Below are 18,208 nucleotides of genomic sequence, written 5' to 3' on the forward strand. Positions count from 1 at the left end.
TCCCTCCATCCCCTTTTAGGTACCGTGTTGTTCGCTACTTAATGGGCGCGCCCAACTCACGGCCCCTTCTCAGATGCCGCGCCCTCCCTCTCTCCGTCCCCTTTGAGATATCGTGTTGTACGGCGTACGCTACGTAATGGGCGCGCCCGACTCACGGCCGTGTCCAGCTGGCGTTGCATAATTCTAGAACGCTTCCGACCGCCTTGGGAGTTCTGAATTTCGGCTCAACTGCTCTGCCACGACTGAAACATTGCCTTTTCGCGGCCAGTGTAGTCGCATGCATACGTGTCCGGGACTCCGGCTGGCGCTGCGTAATTCTAGAACGCTTCCGACCGCCTTGGGAGCTCAGAATTTCGGCTCAACTGCTCTGCCACGACTGAAACACGGCCTATTCGGTGCCAGTACAGTCAGCATGCACACGTGTCCAGCTGGCGTTGCATAATTCTAGAACGCTTCCGACCGCCTTGGGAGCTCAGAATTTCAGCTCAACTGCTCTGCCACGACAAACACGGCATACGGGGCCAGTACAGTCGGCATGTATACGTGTCCGGCTGGCGTTGCATATTTCTAGAACGCTTCCGACCGCCTTGGGAGCTCAGAATTTCGGCTCAACTTCTCTGCTCTTTGTTCTCGCCCCCAGCACCTAGGAAGCTCGGCTACCCTTTCGCCTTGCGAGCTTCCTGAAATACATGCCGAAAGTGAAGAACGCATTCTTTTTGTCAATGGCGCGCTCTGAACACGCCTGCATGCGTGGTCTGTGTTGCTCATTCCACATATGCATGCCAACTATACTGGCCGCGAATAGGCAATGTTTCAATAGTGGCAGAGCAGTTGAGCCGAAATTCTGAGCTCCCAAGGCGGACGGAAGCGTTCTAGAATTATGCAACGCCATCCGGACACGTATGCATGCCGACTATACTGGTCGCGAAAAGGCAATGTTTCAGTGGTGGCAGAGCAGTTGAGCCGAAATTCTGAGCTCCCAAGGCGGTCGGAAGCGTTGTAGAATTATGCAACGCCAGCCGGACACGTATGCATTATACTGGCTCCCAAGGCGGTCGGAAGCGTTCTAGAATTATGCAACGCCATCCGGACACGTATGCATGCCGACTATACTGGCCGCGAAAAGGCAATGTTTCAGTCGTGGCAGAGCAGTTGAGACGAAATTCTGAGCTCCCAAGGCGGTCGGAAGCGTTGTAGAATTATGCAACGCCAGCCGGACACGTATGCATGCCGACTATACTGGCCGCGAAAAGGCAATGTTTCAGTCGTGGCAGAGCAGTTGAGACGAAATTCTGAGCTCCCAAGGCGGTCGGAAGCGTTGTAGAATTATGCAACGCCAGTCGGACACGTATGCATGCCGACTATACTGGCCGCGAAAAGGCAATGTTTCAGTCGTGGCAGAGCAGTTGAGCCGAAATTCTGAGCTCCCAAGGCGGTCGGAAGCGTTCTAGAATTATGCAACGCCAGCCGGACACGTATGCATGCCGACTATACTGGCCGCGAAAAGGCAATGTTTCAGTCGTGGCAGAGCAGTTGAGCCGAAATTCTGAGCTCCCAAGGCGGTCGGAAGCGTTCTAGAATTATGCAACGCCAGCCGGACACGGCCGTGAGTCGGGCGCGCCCATTACGTAGCGTACAACACGATATCTCAAAGGGGACGGAGAGAGGGAGGGCGCGGCATCTGAGAGGGGGCCGTGAGTTGGGCGCGCCCATTACGTAGCGTACAACACGATATCTCAAAGGGGACGGAGAGAGGGAGGGCGCGGCATCTGAGAGGGGGCCGTGAGTTGGGCGCGCCCGTTACGTTGCGAACAACACGGTACCTCAAAGGGGACAGAGGAAGCGAGCTGGCATGACGGGGTATCTGAAGGGGAACGGAGAGAGCGGCCGCGCCCATTACATAGCGAACAACACGGTATACGAGGAGGAAAGTGGAGAGGAGGAAGTGGGGGGGGGGGGGGTGGACGCTCGTCCGCACTTTCGGACGCACGCAGTCTGGCAACATTGGTACTAAATTGGCGGCGGCCATCTTTAAGTTACGCTAGCCGGATCCATGCCCGGAGGCTTATCGTGCCGCCGGTTTATATGAAACAGTGCAAATCGAAAATAGTTATTTTACCTTGGCGACAGGGCTGACGTCCGTCCATGGTGAGCGCACCGACTTTCCAGTACTCTTTTGGCTGCACCCGGGTGCCTCAAGCGACGAAGCCTTTGCTGGAGTGCTGACAGCAGTCCCGGTTAGATTCTTCTTGGCGGGGGCTTCCGCTACTTTGAGAGACGCCATAATGCTAGGAGAGGCGAATAAAGCACCGTGGTCAACGTCGTGCTGCGCTTCGGAGCCTTTTCGGCCGTATGGCCATCCAAGAACTTCTGGGGCATCAAGTGATTGATCCACCCTGCACTCACCCTGTAGAATTTCTTCGTTCGGCGAGCCTTCGGCAACGGCGTCTACTCTGTTCTTAGAGGTCAGTGTGAGCCGGCCCGCCCTAGAAGAAGAACATGGTGCGATTTGCACGGACGGCGCTGTTGGGATGCCAACAGGGCACCTTTAGTCCAGCCACGCGAATCCCGGCACGAGTCACATGGCAGCGGCTGCGAGCCTCGCTATAAAGCTAGCGCGCCTGTTCGCGCAGGCTAAGTCCACACGCAAAAAGTAGTTCGGCATACAACCAAAGCAAACACAAACATATTTCGTAGCGACAAATCTTAAGTGTCATGACTGGCACTTGCCGGACTTCATTTTACCTCTTTGAACATTTTCGTCCTGAGACTCGTAGAGATTTCGAGAAGCAAAAAGTACACGTGGCGGTATGATGCTTGGTTGGTGGGGCGAATCGCTTCTACTAAATCCGCGTCCAAAAAGTAGTTCACACTCCGTGAAAATTATGGCCAGAGGGCCCGAACACTGAGCGCCTCATAGCTTCGAGCATCATTTTCAATGCTACTACATCGTTTTGTACCACTCTTTGTATTCGTCCAAACAATGACCGGAGTTTCGAGAAGAACGAATGATACATGGCGGAGTAATATAGTTTCGCGGACGCACTATTTCAGCAACATCCGCAGCGTTGCATGCTATGTATGAAACGTAGTGCCGTCGGGTAAAATTGCGCGGCGCTGCCGCTCCCTCCGCTGAGGGCGCCACTGACGTAGGAGCCGAGGCGCACTAGTGCGAATGCCGGCGCGTGAGTGGGAGCGCTGTTATTCGCTCGCGGAATAACTAGAGTCAATGGTAATAGAACAGTTACAATGCTAGTCTACACTGCACTAAAACAAAATTTAAGAAGAAAGGCTGGTTGGTTTGGTTTATTGGGGTTTAACGCCCCGAAGCAACTCAGGCTATGAGGGACACCGTAGTGAAGAGCTCCGGAAATTTCGACCACCTGGGGTTCTTTAACGTGCACTGACATCGAACAGCACACGGACTTCTAGAATTTCGCCTTCGTCGAAATTCGGCCGCCGCGGCCGGGATCGTACCTGCGTCTTTCGGGTCAAAAGAAGAAAGGCACCAGCATTTATTTACACATTTCACCACCTGGGGTTCTTTAACGTGCACTGACATCGAACAGCACACGGACTTCTAGAATTTCGCCTTCGTCGAAATTCGGCCGCCGCGGCCGGGATCGTACCTGCGTCTTTCGGGTCAAAAGAAGAAAGGCACCAGCATTTATTTACACATTTCACAACAGCAGCTGTGCTACAAGAGTAACTACTTTTACAGCTTCATGACTTTTTGTGAGAGTGGCTTTTGCCGAAACAGCGGCTTACTTTTTGTGAGAGTGGCTTCTGCCGAAATAGCGGCTTATACAAATCATTCTTGTCTGTTATCGAAGACGCGTAGTTCACCAGCAGCGGTCTGATGAATCTAGTTGCCACAAGTAGAGAAAGCTGAGGGCCGCCGAACCACTGTCGCTCATCGCGTCGCCCAGTTTCTGGGTTTGCAAAAAATTTCGCCCATCGCGCGGAAGTGCCGCGCGAGACTAGTCAATGATGGCAGGTCTTGCGGGTGCGCAACTTCCGAGCCGTTTTACGCGCGAGAGTCGTTTTTTTTTAGCAGAGCAGCAGCCGACGTACCCCTCACCGTGGCAGAGAGAGATAGAGAAAACTTTATTGTCGGAAAAGAAGGGTTCCTGGACGCTTAGCAGAAGGGCCAGGTGGCCTTTAGCTGATAGCTGGCGGCGACCTCTTCGGCGCGCTCGATGGCTCCTGCCTGGACGGCGGGGTCCGAGCTGCGCAGCACTTCTTCCCAGGCGTCTGGTGAGGGAGCTCAGTTCTTCCGTTTGAGACCAGATGGCGCCACGGGTGCGCTCGGAACACGGCGTCATTACTTGCCTCGTAAGTCGCCGGCGTGTATGCCTCGACGCAGCAGTAGAAATGTGAAAAGAGAAAATACATGCTCTGTTGTGGGTTGCTAGAAGTGCGACAAACAGTTAAAGGGGCAGGATGCGATCGTTTGCGAGCTTCACGGAACCGAACTGCACAAGGACGTACTGCCCCTGTTCGCGCCCGTTGGACATCCACCCTTTCCGAGCGGGTGAACGCAACACACACGTTCGCCAGCGCTAGACAGCGAGTATAGAAGGAAAGGTCTCGATCTTGAAAAATCTGCGAGGGTAAGTGCGCAACATAGCCGCATGAATAAGCTGTCCCGCCACCGATACGTCACAAAAAAAAAACGACTTACGCTCTATACCGCTAGTGCATATTGTGCAGTGCATAGCCGTGCGAGCGGACAACGCTTACCGTCAGTTCGCGTATTACACACCGCCTCGGTGCTACTGTTGAACTTCGCTCCAAGTAGCGCGGTTTTTGTGGACCACTATCGGAATAAAGCATTTGTGTTACGGCTTCTGTGCTCTGCGGTTGTCACTTCGTCGCGGTCCGTGCGAGACAGTCACTAGAAGTGACTCCGGCTGATTACTTACAACCAGCGAGACCTCGAGCATTTTCATGTCCGCATATCGAGTATGGAGCGTACCACAATTTTATACTATGTGAGGCCGACATAAATTTGAACTTCGTGTAGTGAGCGCTCTGCCATGCGCGCGTTATAACAATTATATCGCGGAATCCTTGTAAACGATTTCATGCAAACTTGTGAAGGCTGCTTGATGCATGGTACTGCTTACATGATTGGGCAACATTTGTTTGTTTAGTTATTTTTGTCGGCTTCCTTTGTTTAGCAAACCAACAGAAAACATTTTACGCTTCCTAAGAACATTTAACAAGTTGTAAACAAATGAGTGCGATGTGCATGTGAGCGTTTTAGAGCAGTCTCCGCATGCATGTACACAATACGACAACGACCTGCGCAGCCGCAGGGTCATTAAACCTTGCTGTTTTAGATAACAATAAAAAAATATGAAGCAAAGCCTTCAGCGGCATTCGGGCGATCCACCCGTTGCCTCGAACAGGCGGAGAGCTCAGCGGCTCTTCGCGACATGAAGCTCGATCACGTTTTCACGCCTAAAATGAACAAATTAGGGTTTTCACATGTCCTTCGAAGCTTCGAACCAACCACAGTGTCGTCTTCCCACTCCTTTACAACCGTATCAGCCGAAACACTGCCTGTCGGAACCGAAACATCAGACGCAGCAGCCGTCGCGACGAGGCGCGCGCCGAGCGGTCAGGAGGCGAGTAATGGCGGCGTGATCACGTGATCAAAGATGGCAGCCCCCATGATACGCCGCTGTTGAGCCTCTCGCGGGCGCGGCCATTTTGCGCCGACTGGCGCGCCGCGGTGCGGGCGTTTCTTTGGGGACTGCGGGGCTGCGGCAGTTCCGCGGCCGCGCCTGCATATAGCCGCGCTTCGGGCGCTAAAAAAACATTGTCGAGCATACTTCCGCTGCGTGGCTGTGTTGCAGGAAGTATTTACGTTAACAAAGCGATAACACTGACGTATTTTAATGACATTTAGTTTGACATTCAGATTAATTGTGCCGGCGCTTAGAACGCGCTCGTGCTTATATCGAATTCCGTCTTGGTGCTCCACCGCAAAGAAAATTTTTGTTCAATATCAAGCATTAGATGTGCGGCTAGCATGCAGTTCCAATTCCCATGCACTCTTATTCCTTCCTGCCGGCCGGCCATAAAGCCCCCCTCCACAAACAGGGCCTTCTTGTCGCCGCGCCAGTTATCAACAAATTACCCCTGTGAGCTCAACTGAGTCGCAGTGCCAACAGAAAACAAATTTTGTCATGGTTTATTCAACCTGGTGCATAAAAACGTACTTTCGCTTAATTTATCAAAGCTTGAATAGATATGAGCAGCTAATCCAGCTTTCACTAATTCTGAGGTTCGAAGTAGCGTTATTTTATTCAAGAGCTCTCGCCGCGTGTGAGAGCGTTGCGTAGCCGTTTGGCTAAGTGTAGAAAATGTAATGAAATCGCGCATAGTATTTTCCTATGAATAAGGTAGATACCGCACCGCTGCAGTGGCTCAGTGGTTACGGCCCTCGGCTCTGGCCCAAAAGACGCGGGCTCGATCACGGCCGCGGCGGCCGAATTTCGATGGAAGCGAAATTCTAGAGGCCCGTGTACTGTGCGATGTCAGTGCACGTTAAAGAACCCCAGGTGGTCGAAATTTCCGGAGCCCTTCACTACGGCGTCCCTCATAGCCTGAGTCGCTTTGGGACGTAAAACCTTAATAAACCAAACCAAACTATAGTGTAGATACCAACAGCAGAAAGATGCTATAGATAAACCTTTACCCCCCAGATCCCTCTGACATGCGTGCGGAAAAAGCAGCTGAAATCGGGAGCGGTCGTGCTTACAATCGTGTCATGAAATGTGTTTAATGGGAACAAGAGCAAGCTCAGCGCAAGGATGCCGAACACGTACTGGTGATCGAAAACACGCGCTCCGTCGGGACAACCTTCAGTCTGCAGCTCACCTATCCAGTTACTATACTCCACTGAGTCAAATCAGTAGATCTACATTCTGATGCATAACATTATCATAGATGATATCGCATGTAAAAGGCGACAACAAACGACACGACAGCGCAGAAATCTGCTTAGAAGTGCCGGTTTCCAGTCCGTACACTACCTGGTCGACTACCCTCGGATGTCACGTTAACGAGTAACTGCGCGCAAGATAACCGCAGTACTGTCTGGAAGAGGGAAAATGTGAGTAGTGACGCACAGCACACACCCTCATACGTTAGCTGATGAAGCACAACAACGGCAGAAGCGAACACGGAAACATGCGTTCTACGCGCGGCGCCGGCGCGACCCGCAGTCCCTCGGGCCGCGCGCGCCGACAGATGGCGACTGGTGTCGAGAGTAGGAGCGCGCCCCATACCTCGGCACCATGAGCGGTGGCTCACTCACACTCACACTCATGACCACTCGCACTCACTACCACTCGCACTCACTACTACTCACACACACTCACACTCATGTCCATTCACACTCGCAACCACTCACTCACACTCGCACTCATGACCACTCACACTCACAACCACTCACTCGCACTCATGTCCACTCACAACCACTCACTCGCACTCATGACCACTCGCACTCACAACCACTCACTCACACTCATTTCCACTCACACTCATACTCTTGTCCGCTCACTCGCATTTACGTTCAGTGTACTGTTTCCTTGTTTGCTGATAACGGAGGGGATGAGAGATTTACTGGCGCGGCGACTGCCCTCGTAGCTCCCCCAACATTATCCTGAGTCGCAAAGATGTGGTGGTGAGCTGCCCAGGCTTTGTCGGGCTATTTGGCCAATTTGCACAGTTTCGATGCTCGAAGAAAGTAGTCACTCATCACGCATATTCCATGCACCGAATGCTATGCACCTGTGCTCCTGCGCTTGCTGCTGAGACGATGATTGCCTGTATAGCGTCAGCAGCTGAGATGCTTAGACAAGTTTTTGAACAGTGTCCATAGGCGTGCGCAGGGTTCTCCATGAGAATGAGCCAAGTTTTAGCGCAGTGCCCCTCCCCGCCCCCCCCACCCCAACCACCTCTCACCTAGGCCCCTGCCGCCAAAACGGAGAGCAAATATGAGGAATGATTATAAAACATTTATTTCCATGTGATAGAATTGCTAAATATACAGGATATTATAGAGGTGTAGTTTTTTATTTTAATCTGTAACATCGGCAGAGGAATATAGGGTATAGAGAGGATATAGCGCGGCTGATTTTTTTGACGCTCAAAATGTGAACAAGTGAGGGGCAAGATTCACAATATTTCCAGCGTCTCCACAAGAGGTCTTGTCTCCACCCAGACGAAGACAGTCCTCTTGTTGAAACATTCGCAAACACCCTGAGGCTTTCCCTCCCTTGTTCACCACGTGAGTACCGGCAGAGGAAGGCAGTCATTGCGTCGCTGAAGCATTGATGTAGCATCGCGCTTCCGGAGTAATTTCCGTTCTCTCTAGACCACAGAAACTATGACAGATTTGTTTTTTGGTTACTGTCACAGCAAAAAAGAAACTGAAAAGATTGCCTCCAAAATGACCTGGCAAGTAAACAGTTCTTAAAACGCAACATCAGAGGTCTTTGGCCGTTCAAAAACCTGCTTGGCGGTAGCACTGCACTGTAAACAATGACCGAATAGGTCCGACAGGTTAAATGTATGGGGCAGACTTGGCTATTTGGGGGGAAGGGGAGGGGGGGGGGCGCACCTCCTTCCCTTGTGCGTGTGCCTATGACGGTGTGCAAGTAATAATAATGAGTTTGCCTTGACAATATTCTTGGATGGTGTCTAATTACCAAGATTTGGTCTTCCTTGACAATGACGTGTCCGTGACTCTGCATCAACTCATTGGAGTCAAGTGACGATTATGAATACTTTTCGCGGCATGGAAAATGGAGCGTGTTTTTCAAAAGATCGAGTGATTTCCTCACGCAAAGGAAAATGGTTGGAATGGGTCGCAAGTAGAGGATTTCCCCGCGTAATAACGATGCTAGGGGAGGTTGCCATTATCAATCCATTTACAAAACCTACTAAGCTTACTATGTGTGACCGATATGTGTACTGTACATATCTGCAGGCAGTACGTTTTCTGTATTGCCCATAATCCCTGTCTGAAGGAAGTTTTACAAACCAACGCGGTGTTTTTGAGGCCAGTGCATGCGGAGACCACATGCGCATCCGCGTGGTAATAGGGGGTGCTTACTCTGCACCCGATTATTCTCCAACGTCGTTCTCGGAAGAATGCATATGCAGCTAACTTGTTAGCCAATTTGAGCCAATCTGAAATGATATGAGTTTACTGGGAAAAAGCGCCATCCAGAAGTTCTTGGTGGAAATCATAGTATCTGCGTCAAATGATGTCTCATGCTGTCCATGCAGATATCAGTTAGGGCAAGATTGCTGAAATCGGTGCGTGCCAACAGAAGTTAATCCCCTCGCTGTACACGAAAAATGAACAAAATCGCATTTCACGAGCTCATTTCGGTTTCACTCGCCAAATGCCGAAGATTAGGCGGCACAAATGAGAACCAAGCCTCGCAACATGCAGCGGAAGCTTGTATGCAGTTGTTGACTTGTTAGGAGAAGGTAAGTGACGCCAACCAAGTAAAATACAGAAAAAACAGAAAAAACACGACGTTTCGGGACCGGCTCGGCCCCTTCTTCACGGTGTGACTACGGGCGAGCGCAGCTTGGCTTTTTAAGCCCCTGCGTGGAGGACCTCCGGGTCAATGGCCGCAGCCCATGGACATAGGATGAGGGGAGAGTCCCCAGGGAACGATTAACATTCTCTCGTGTTTGCTGAATGTGCCACGACTCGAGTAGAAGCCTCCTGCGTGGGTTAGCTTCCGTTTCCAATACAATGGTGCTGTCGAAGTCAATTGGATGGTCACACCCTTCGCAGTGTTCGGCCACGGCGCTGCGTTGACGATTCATGTGACGGACGTCCGCTTTGTGTTGGCTCATCCTTTCCGCGAAGTTCTTCGTTTCCCCTATGTACGACGCCGGGCAGACGGAACACGGAATTTCGTACACGACGCCCTGGGCCTTTTCTCTGGGCTGCCGGTTTTTAGGGCGGGGGAGAAGGTGACCAATAGAGCTGGTCGGTTTGTGCGTTGCCAGCACCCCTTCTGCCAGCACCCTAACAAGACACACTTCTGTCGAATGTTTTCTTTTGAGTTGTTGACTTGCCAGGGCAGCCCCCACCTGCTCATATTGCCAACGGCGTAGTTCTGCTTACATGACGCTGACGGGAGCCTATTCATGACCAAAGAAAAAACATGTTTTTTTGGACTACGGGAAGAGCGTGGAGGAGCTTAATATTGAACTTTTTCCTGTGCTGCGAGCACAGTCCAGAGTCGCATATGTCGGCACCCTTCGAACTGTTTGTGAAAAGTTCCTGGCCCCCCTTCCGCCCGCCGCCCTCAGTTTTCTGTTCTCTTCTGGTCACATTTTCGGCTGTGGCGTCGTATGTTTTTTTCTTCAGTGCCTTAGCAGCACTCGCTTGCACGATACCTTTAAGCGAAACGAAAACTGTCGTCCTAGCTTGATTCTTATTAACTTTCAGTCGCGTGTACTGCTTTTCTTCTTTATTTTTTTTTCTCTAGTGAAACGGTGACAATACTCAGACACATTCTATTTTTTATCCCTTTCCCGAGTACATAAAAATTAATTTCGACCTGTACGTCCAACCAATCAAAAAAGGTCCGGCTATTTGGTTGCCACCTCATATCCACTGCCGAAAATCGCCGCAACGTTTCATCACAGTTGAGTTTCCCTCTCAATCTTGTAGAGGTAAATTACGTTGATGATGATTATTGAAGGGTGCTTGACGTCTTGCAGATTCGATATTGCTCGATCACGTTGCCAGAGGACACTTCTGGAGAGATTAACTTTTTATTACCAATTAATAAAACAAAGAAAGATACAAGCAAGGAGAAAACTTGTTTACATTTGACTGACCAGTAGCTTTACGTGACGAAACCAGCCCTCGGTCCCGCCCAAACACTTGATTTTAAACCCTATGACCCTGCCGTCGGTGGAGACAGTAACCAATCAGGTAACTCCACAAACATCAACCCAATAAATCATTGGGGAAAGGAAAACGTCGCCAATCAACAACTGTAAAAGGACAACACAGTCAATCAGTTATTTTGGAAAAAAGATAACTCACCTCCACAAACACTGCCCAAATATGTACATTTTCCACCATCAAGATTTCGGAGGTTTCTCCCTTCGTCCCGCGAGCTCCGCAAGCATTCTCGATTTCCCACGGTGCAGGTTGTTTCAACCTCTGGTAAACTCAGGTTCGGGGAAAGTCACCTCAAGGCCCATCTGTTGAGTACCGTCACTTACAAACTGTCTTCAAGCCTGTAGCTAGCGTGGCAATGTCCTGTTGACCGCGCCTCAAGTTGTCAACGCGTGCTGCCATAGACATGGGACAAAAGCTACACGACGAGGATCCGCCTTTCCGCAAGAACGTGCACAGTGGGATGCGACCTGACGTATATGTTCCCGGAGGATGTTTGACCATTCCCTTATTATCGGAATCCGTCGCTATCCCGCTCCCCTTATACCGCTGGGCAGCCAATGTGACTCATCCCCCTCCCTGCAGTTGTGCGGAGGGCAGAAAAAAAAAACTCAGTGGACATTCCTTTATCGCGAACCCGGACGCGACAAACAATGCACAGGACCGCGAACTTCACTACCACTATCAGCACGAAACAATAATTTCTGGCGCAAATTAAAACATAAAATATTGCCGTTTTGGATATCTCCTTGGGCGTCAAAGATATTACCATGCCTGATGCTATGCACACACAAAAAAAATAAATTATAAAAGCCACATGCTTGATTTCCGACGCTGGGCTCTTTAAGTACATGATAGAAACAAGAATCCTCTGGCGTTACCGAAAAGCGCACTTGGTTTTCGCGTCGTTTCCGGGCTTGAGCCGGGTTTGTGCAGTTCAAGACCTGGGATAAAGGAGGTCGGGTTACCGCATGGGTTAGAGCCTATGAACAAATTACGGCCAGACGAGAGCTCTGCAATGCGCACACCTGGGCAAAGAAAAAAAAACTGAAGTCCACTGCAGCACCCGAGGTCCCAACTTACGGTAGTTATTGCCGAGCAGCGGACAGTCGTTGTTTCAGCAGTAAGCATTTTAACTCATATGTATACGAGATCGAGCCATGCGGGGAGCGTGGCAAGAGACATATATCTATATTTTCAGGACTAGCAACGCGAAATTCGATAAAGGGTCTCAAAAAACTTGTAGCGGCTCATTGCATCCGCGAAGGGCCTGCGCCCGTGCCAACGGTGAACTACAAAAGCAACGAAAGATTGCCGTTCCCGTGCCAGCGGAATCCATTCCTTCGGTTGTCCAAAGACACCGGCATGATGCCTTATGCTGCCTCGAGCGCCTTCAGTAGTGAATATTTTCTTCCCCGCAGCTGTCAACAACATGAAAATAGCTAAGCGGGTATCAGCGTCACGAAACATGGGCGACCGACTTCGCTGTCGCTTCCACCCACCACTCACATCCACTCATTGCCACTCACAACCACTCATTGTCACTCATATCCACTCATATCCACTCACAACCACTCATTGCCACTCACGCCCACTCACATCCACTCATCAATCATACCCACTCACCTCTACTCACGCTCACATCCACTCAATCGCATTCGCACTCATGTCCACTCACACTCACGTCCACTCACACTCACACTTATGACCACCCCCACTCACATTCACTCACTCGCACTCACACTCACGTCCACTCACACTCACGACCATTCACTTACACTCACACTCATGACAACCCACACTCATATCCACTCACTCGCACTCACACTCACGTCCACTCGCACTCACGACCACTCACTCGCACTCACACTCAGACCACCCACACTCACATCCCCTCACTCGCACTCACACTCTTGGTTACCGACACTCATATCCACTCACTCGCACTCACGTCCACTCGCACTCACGACCACTCGCACTCACGACCACTCACTCACACTCACACTCACAGACGTGAGTGTGAGTGTGAGTGAGGCGATATGAGTGCACTCATGAGTGAGTGTGCCGACCTATGGCGCGCCCGCAGCCTGCATGCGTGCGAGGGTAAAAAAAGAGCTTCCGGAGGAGGATCCTCCGGGCAGTCCCATAGCATATGATCAAAGGTGGCAGTGTTACCGCAGTGTTTGCAGGTGGGGTCTATGAGATCGGGGTAGATGTTGGTTGGTTTGGTTGGTTTATGGGGTTTAACGTCCCAAAGCGACTAAGGCTATGAGAGACGCCGTAGTGGAGGGCTCCGGAAATTTCGACCACCTGGGGTTCTTTAACGTGCACTGACATCGCACAGTACACGGGTCTCTAGAATTTCTCCTCCAAAGAAATTCTAGCCGCCGCGGCCGGGATCGAACCCGCGTCTTTCGGGTCAGCAGCCGAGCACCATAACCGCTGAGCCACCGCGGCGGCCGGGGTAGATGTGGGCGTAAATGTACGGGTTCGGGTAAGAATGGGTTTGAAGTCTTCTCCAAGCCACCTCTTGGTGCTTGGAGAGTGACTTGTGCAGGGGAGGATAGATTCTTCGAGAGAATTTGTAGAATTGGGTAATTTCGTGGTACGAAATCACCGCCTCCATCTCGGATCCCCCTGGACGAGAGCCCACCGCTCGGCCGACAAAACCTCGAGCGTGTTGGTGGGCTGCTTCGTTCCCTGGGTTCCCTGAATGGGCAGGAGTCCATACCAGTTCTATTTCTCGTTGCAGTGTAATATTTGTGAGGATGTTTCTAGCAGTTAGGGATATTCTACCGCGCGAGAAGTTGCGTATGGCAGTCTTGGAATCACCGAGAATGATGTCAGCGTCAGTATTTGCTATGGCCAAGGCTATGGCCAAGGCAGGTTCTGAACAATGCGCGCGTTCATGGCGGAAGGAAAAAATGTGCGCACTTTTCTATGTCACGTGACTTTGCGTATTAGACAAAAATAAAATTATTGCCTACACATATTTTTGTCAATGTTTTTATTGTGTTTTATCTTGTATGGAGCCTAAAAAACGTTTTTCGATGCGTTAATTAACGCAAAATGACTGAACGCTGAAGTGGCAGCAGTAGAGCAACAGTGAAAACGCGCCGCTCCAACGCTGAGTCCCGTCGCTTCGTGCGGTTTGCGCCAGCGACAGCGGTGGGTGACGGCGTCGTCATCGCGCGACGCATCGCGAAGGAATATCGCCTCATGCGGTTACCGCTTGATTTACAGATGGCTGGAACAGCTGCATCGGTCAGGTTTTTCAATGGATTTTGAAGTCGTGGGTTTTCTTTCAAGCTTGTCTCCACAAACAGCCACAGCCTAAGACAGAGTAATTCGTCAGATGGGTAAAGCAGACCACCACGGTCCTGTTCTCGCGTGAACTGCTCGAGTGGGTTACTATGAGGTGGCTTTGCTGTGAGTAAACAGCACTGCTCACATTCCATATGTTCACTTATCACACGAGCGATGTAGCCACCTACAAGAACGTGGCCGACAGCTGCAATGTAGGTAGAGAAGCAGGGACATGCTGCACGTCTAAGCGTCCCAAGACTTCCAAAGCAGCCTCTGGAAGCTCATCGCTGCTCCCAAGTGCACATAGCCCTGCAGTCCTAAGTCCAGTGCTGTGGTGACTCTCATGATATAGCACGTTGCTGTGTTCAGATGTCGCGACAATTCCCGTCTTCAAGACTTTCTAGTCCTGACAGTACTGACCGCACGTCAAGTTGGTCGTTGCATCCCAGTGACCGCCTCAGGGTTCCAAACAGCGCTTCAATCGGGTCACTGCTGAATTTCCGCGTTAGTACAAAACAGAACTTCTCCTCAGCTAACAGATAGCGAATGCAAGTAAGTGAGACAGATACTGCGCCATTTCCTTTCCTCAAAAACCAATTTACCAATTAATTTATCTACAGTCCTTTCTTGGCAAAAAACTGAAATATAGGGCACAAATTAAAAAAAAAAACAGTAATAAAAAAGCGAAAATGCAATAACAATATAGAAAAAAAAATAAAATAAAAGCAATCGGGGGAAAAAAGAAAAAGTAGAGCGAGAAAGAGCGGACAGGGAAAAGCTTTTAGCATCCTCGATCACCTCGCACCGGGTGCGCCCTGAAACCAGCGCGGTTCCTTGCGCACCGCGGCGGTGGCGCCCCGGCGAGGGTCAACATTGAGGGCAAGCTGCACCGAGGACAACTTGGCAACCAGCGGGCGGCGCGCGGGCATTGGATTTTTTGGATTGGATTGGATTTGGGGCTTATTCCTTTGTAACGGGCGGACATTACACGAACGTCCTAGCCAACTTTGTGACGCTACGGCGAAGTCTGTGCCGCCGTGTCGTCACCACCACCTAACGCTTCAGTCCACTCCGATTTTCAAGGCGGCGCTTTGTTGTTTCGACCGCCCTGGCTTTGGTAATGGCAACATTGGGGTGTTGTTGCCAGAGGTGGTACAGCGCGGCGAGCGCGTCGTCGCTAGGCGAAGAAAGCCTCCCTTGCGGCCGCCTTGCTCATCGGTTTTGCGCAAAAGTTAATCAATGGACGTATTCATGCTTAAGAGCTTAGATGACGTGAGGGTTTACGAAAACCTTGAAAGCGTCGCACGACAGCTGCGCAGCCTCTCGTATTCGTGAGTCTCCTGGCGTGCGCTAACAACGCAAGAAGCAGGCTTGTCCTATCGCTTCCGTGAGAGGCTCGCAAATGCATATTTTATTTATTTATTTATTTATCAAATACTGCCAACTGCCTCTTGGCAGTCAAAGCAGGAGTGGATACATTGTTCTTGAACAATTGCTAAGGTGAGTTTAACAGCGACAAAGAAAGAAAACATGCTATTGACAATCAGCCACGAAGGAATGTGCCAATCAAAAAACACACAAAAAAGAAAGAAGGAATACACTTTGAAAGGCGGACGCCAAAGCAAGAAGTGTTGTAAATAAATACTTGCTGCATCATAGATAAGATGACACGGCCGTAACAAAAGATTCAACTGAGGGCATGTCAGCTACTTCATAGGGTAAGGCGTTCCACTCGGCTGTGGTTCGAGGAAAGAATGATGAACGGTAGGCGTTAGTTTTAACCTGCGGCATTACAATTGTTTTGCTGTGCTTGCCTCTCGTTTTTCTGGATTCGTTGAAGTGCATGTAAGTATGAAAATTTATTTTGACATGGTGGTTGACAATACTGTACATCATTTGTAGGCGGTGTAGTTTACGGCGCATTTCTAGCGACGGGAGCCCAGCTCGTGTTCTCAGGTCTGAAACAGAGATACTTCTATGGTAAGCGTTAAAATGAATCAAAGTGCTTTCTTTTGTACCCCTTCAATGTGATTGATGTTTTTCTTAGTATGAGGGTCCCAAACAGTGTCAGCGTAATCAAGAATTGGCCTAACGAGTGTCGTGAATGCTGCAAGTTTCGTCGCACTAGTGCAGTGCCTCATGCGGTGCTTTAATAACCACAGCTTTTTTAGTGACGCCGACACAACATATTCAACATGTGCGTTCCACGTTAATTTGGAGTCAATTATAACACCAAGATATTTTAAGTTGTCAACCCGCTTGACATCAGCATTGTTAATTTTATAAGTATATATTAACGGTTTTTTCTTTCTTGTGACCATCATGTGGGCACATTCAGAGACATTTAGGTTCATACGCCAGGATTGACACCAACGGTAAATTGCAGAGAGGTAATCACGTAGCACAATTTGATCTTGCACAGATTCGATGACCTGGTACACGATGCAGTCATCGCCGAAGAACCGGCATTGTACAGAAGAATCCAAAGACAGGTCATTTAAATAGATCAGAAAAAGAGGAGGTCCAAGGACAGAACCTTGTGGTACACCGGATAATACAGGGGCAGATGAAGAAAGTGAGTTTTCAATGCAGACATACTGTTGTCGATTGGATAAGTAACAATCAAGCCAATTCAAAATTTGTTCATTTTGCAATACACTTTTTAGCTTGAGTAATAACATTTTGTGACAGACTCGGTCAAACGCCTTTTCGAAGTCGAGGAACAGTATATCAATTTTGCCCACCCCGATCCAAAGCTACCATGAGATCATTAGTAGTGTGTAGTAGTTGCGTAACCGTGGATAGGCCACGTCGAAAACCGTGCTGTCCCTCAGAAAAGAAATTATTTTCCAGAAAACTGCTTATATGCTTAAAAATAAAGTGCTCCATTACCTTGCTAACGGTGCACAGGAGCGAAACAGGCCTGTAATTATTAACAGTAGCCTTATCTGCAGATTTGTGAATAGGGATGACCTTAGCGATTTTCCAATCATCGGGAATGGTAGCTTGATTCAAACTCTCGTTGACTATTATGAGCAGGTATTTCGAGCACCATTCTGCGTACCTAAATAGAAAGTTGTTGGATATTTCATCTGGTCCGGCAGATTTTTTTGTCTAAGTTTAACAGTGACGAAAAAATGCCCTGTTCCGTAATAAAGAGGTTCGGCAGCTCATATTTTGGGCATACATATTCAGGACTAAGATTGTCAGCTTGTAAAAATACAGAAGAAAAATACGCGTTGAAAGCCTCGGCAATACACTGAGTATCACTGGTCTCGGTACCGTTCAGTCTGACTTTGGTCACCGGAGTTTTTTTGTTTGTTAAATGCATCCAAAACTTTCTTGGCGCGTTTGTAAGAAAATGGTGCATCTTAATGTTAAAAAAGTGGTATTTAGATCATTTTATTTTATTTTTAAGTTCAGTGCGCAATGACTGAAGCCTTGGGCGAGTGGTGCAAGAATTGAGGCGTGAACAGCGTTTTAGTCGACGCTTTAGGTGCAGTATATGTCCCGAGTAATCCATGGACTGTGGCGAGGTGCTTTCTTACACTTCATGGGAACGAATTTCTTAGTGCATTCTTGTACTGAATGTTTAAAATGCTTCCATAAATCGTTGACGCTAAAGATTCCCAGCTTGTGTTTTTCAAGAAAGGAGTCAAAATCCTGTTCTAAGTAGTCAATCACGCTTTCGTCGGCAGCATTTCTAAAATCCAAGAATTTCTTGGGGATGCTTCGTGTCACCTTTCTTGTTAAATTGCTTTTAAAAAGAACTGATTCGTGATCGGATATGCCTGGCAAGACTTCAACAGTAAATCCTAAATCACTTACTTCTGCAGAAATAAAAACAAGATCGAGAATTGATTTCGAAGTCGTAGTGACACGTGTTGGTATTTCCACTATCTGTTTAAGATTAAAAGAAAAAGCAATATCAAGCAGCAGTTCAGA

At 49.4% G+C, this 18,208-nt stretch overlaps 1 long non-coding RNA gene across 1 annotated transcript in view; it reads left to right on the top strand.

Annotated features, from left to right (window-relative positions):
- Window positions 1-2,063: 2,063 nt before the first annotated feature.
- Window positions 2,064-18,208, top strand: part of LOC149352277 (uncharacterized) — an 81,878-nt gene continuing 65,733 nt past the window's right edge. Inside the window, exon 1 of the long non-coding RNA XR_016290728.1 lies at window positions 2,064-2,148. This is a non-coding gene — a long non-coding RNA (uncharacterized LOC149352277). The remainder of the gene's footprint in view (window positions 2,149-18,208) is intronic.

This window comes from Amblyomma mixtum, chromosome 3 (assembly GCF_055824585.1).
Source record: "Amblyomma mixtum isolate Tamu chromosome 3, ASM5582458v1, whole genome shotgun sequence".
In the NCBI taxonomy this organism is placed as follows: Eukaryota; Metazoa; Arthropoda; class Arachnida; order Ixodida; family Ixodidae; genus Amblyomma; species Amblyomma mixtum.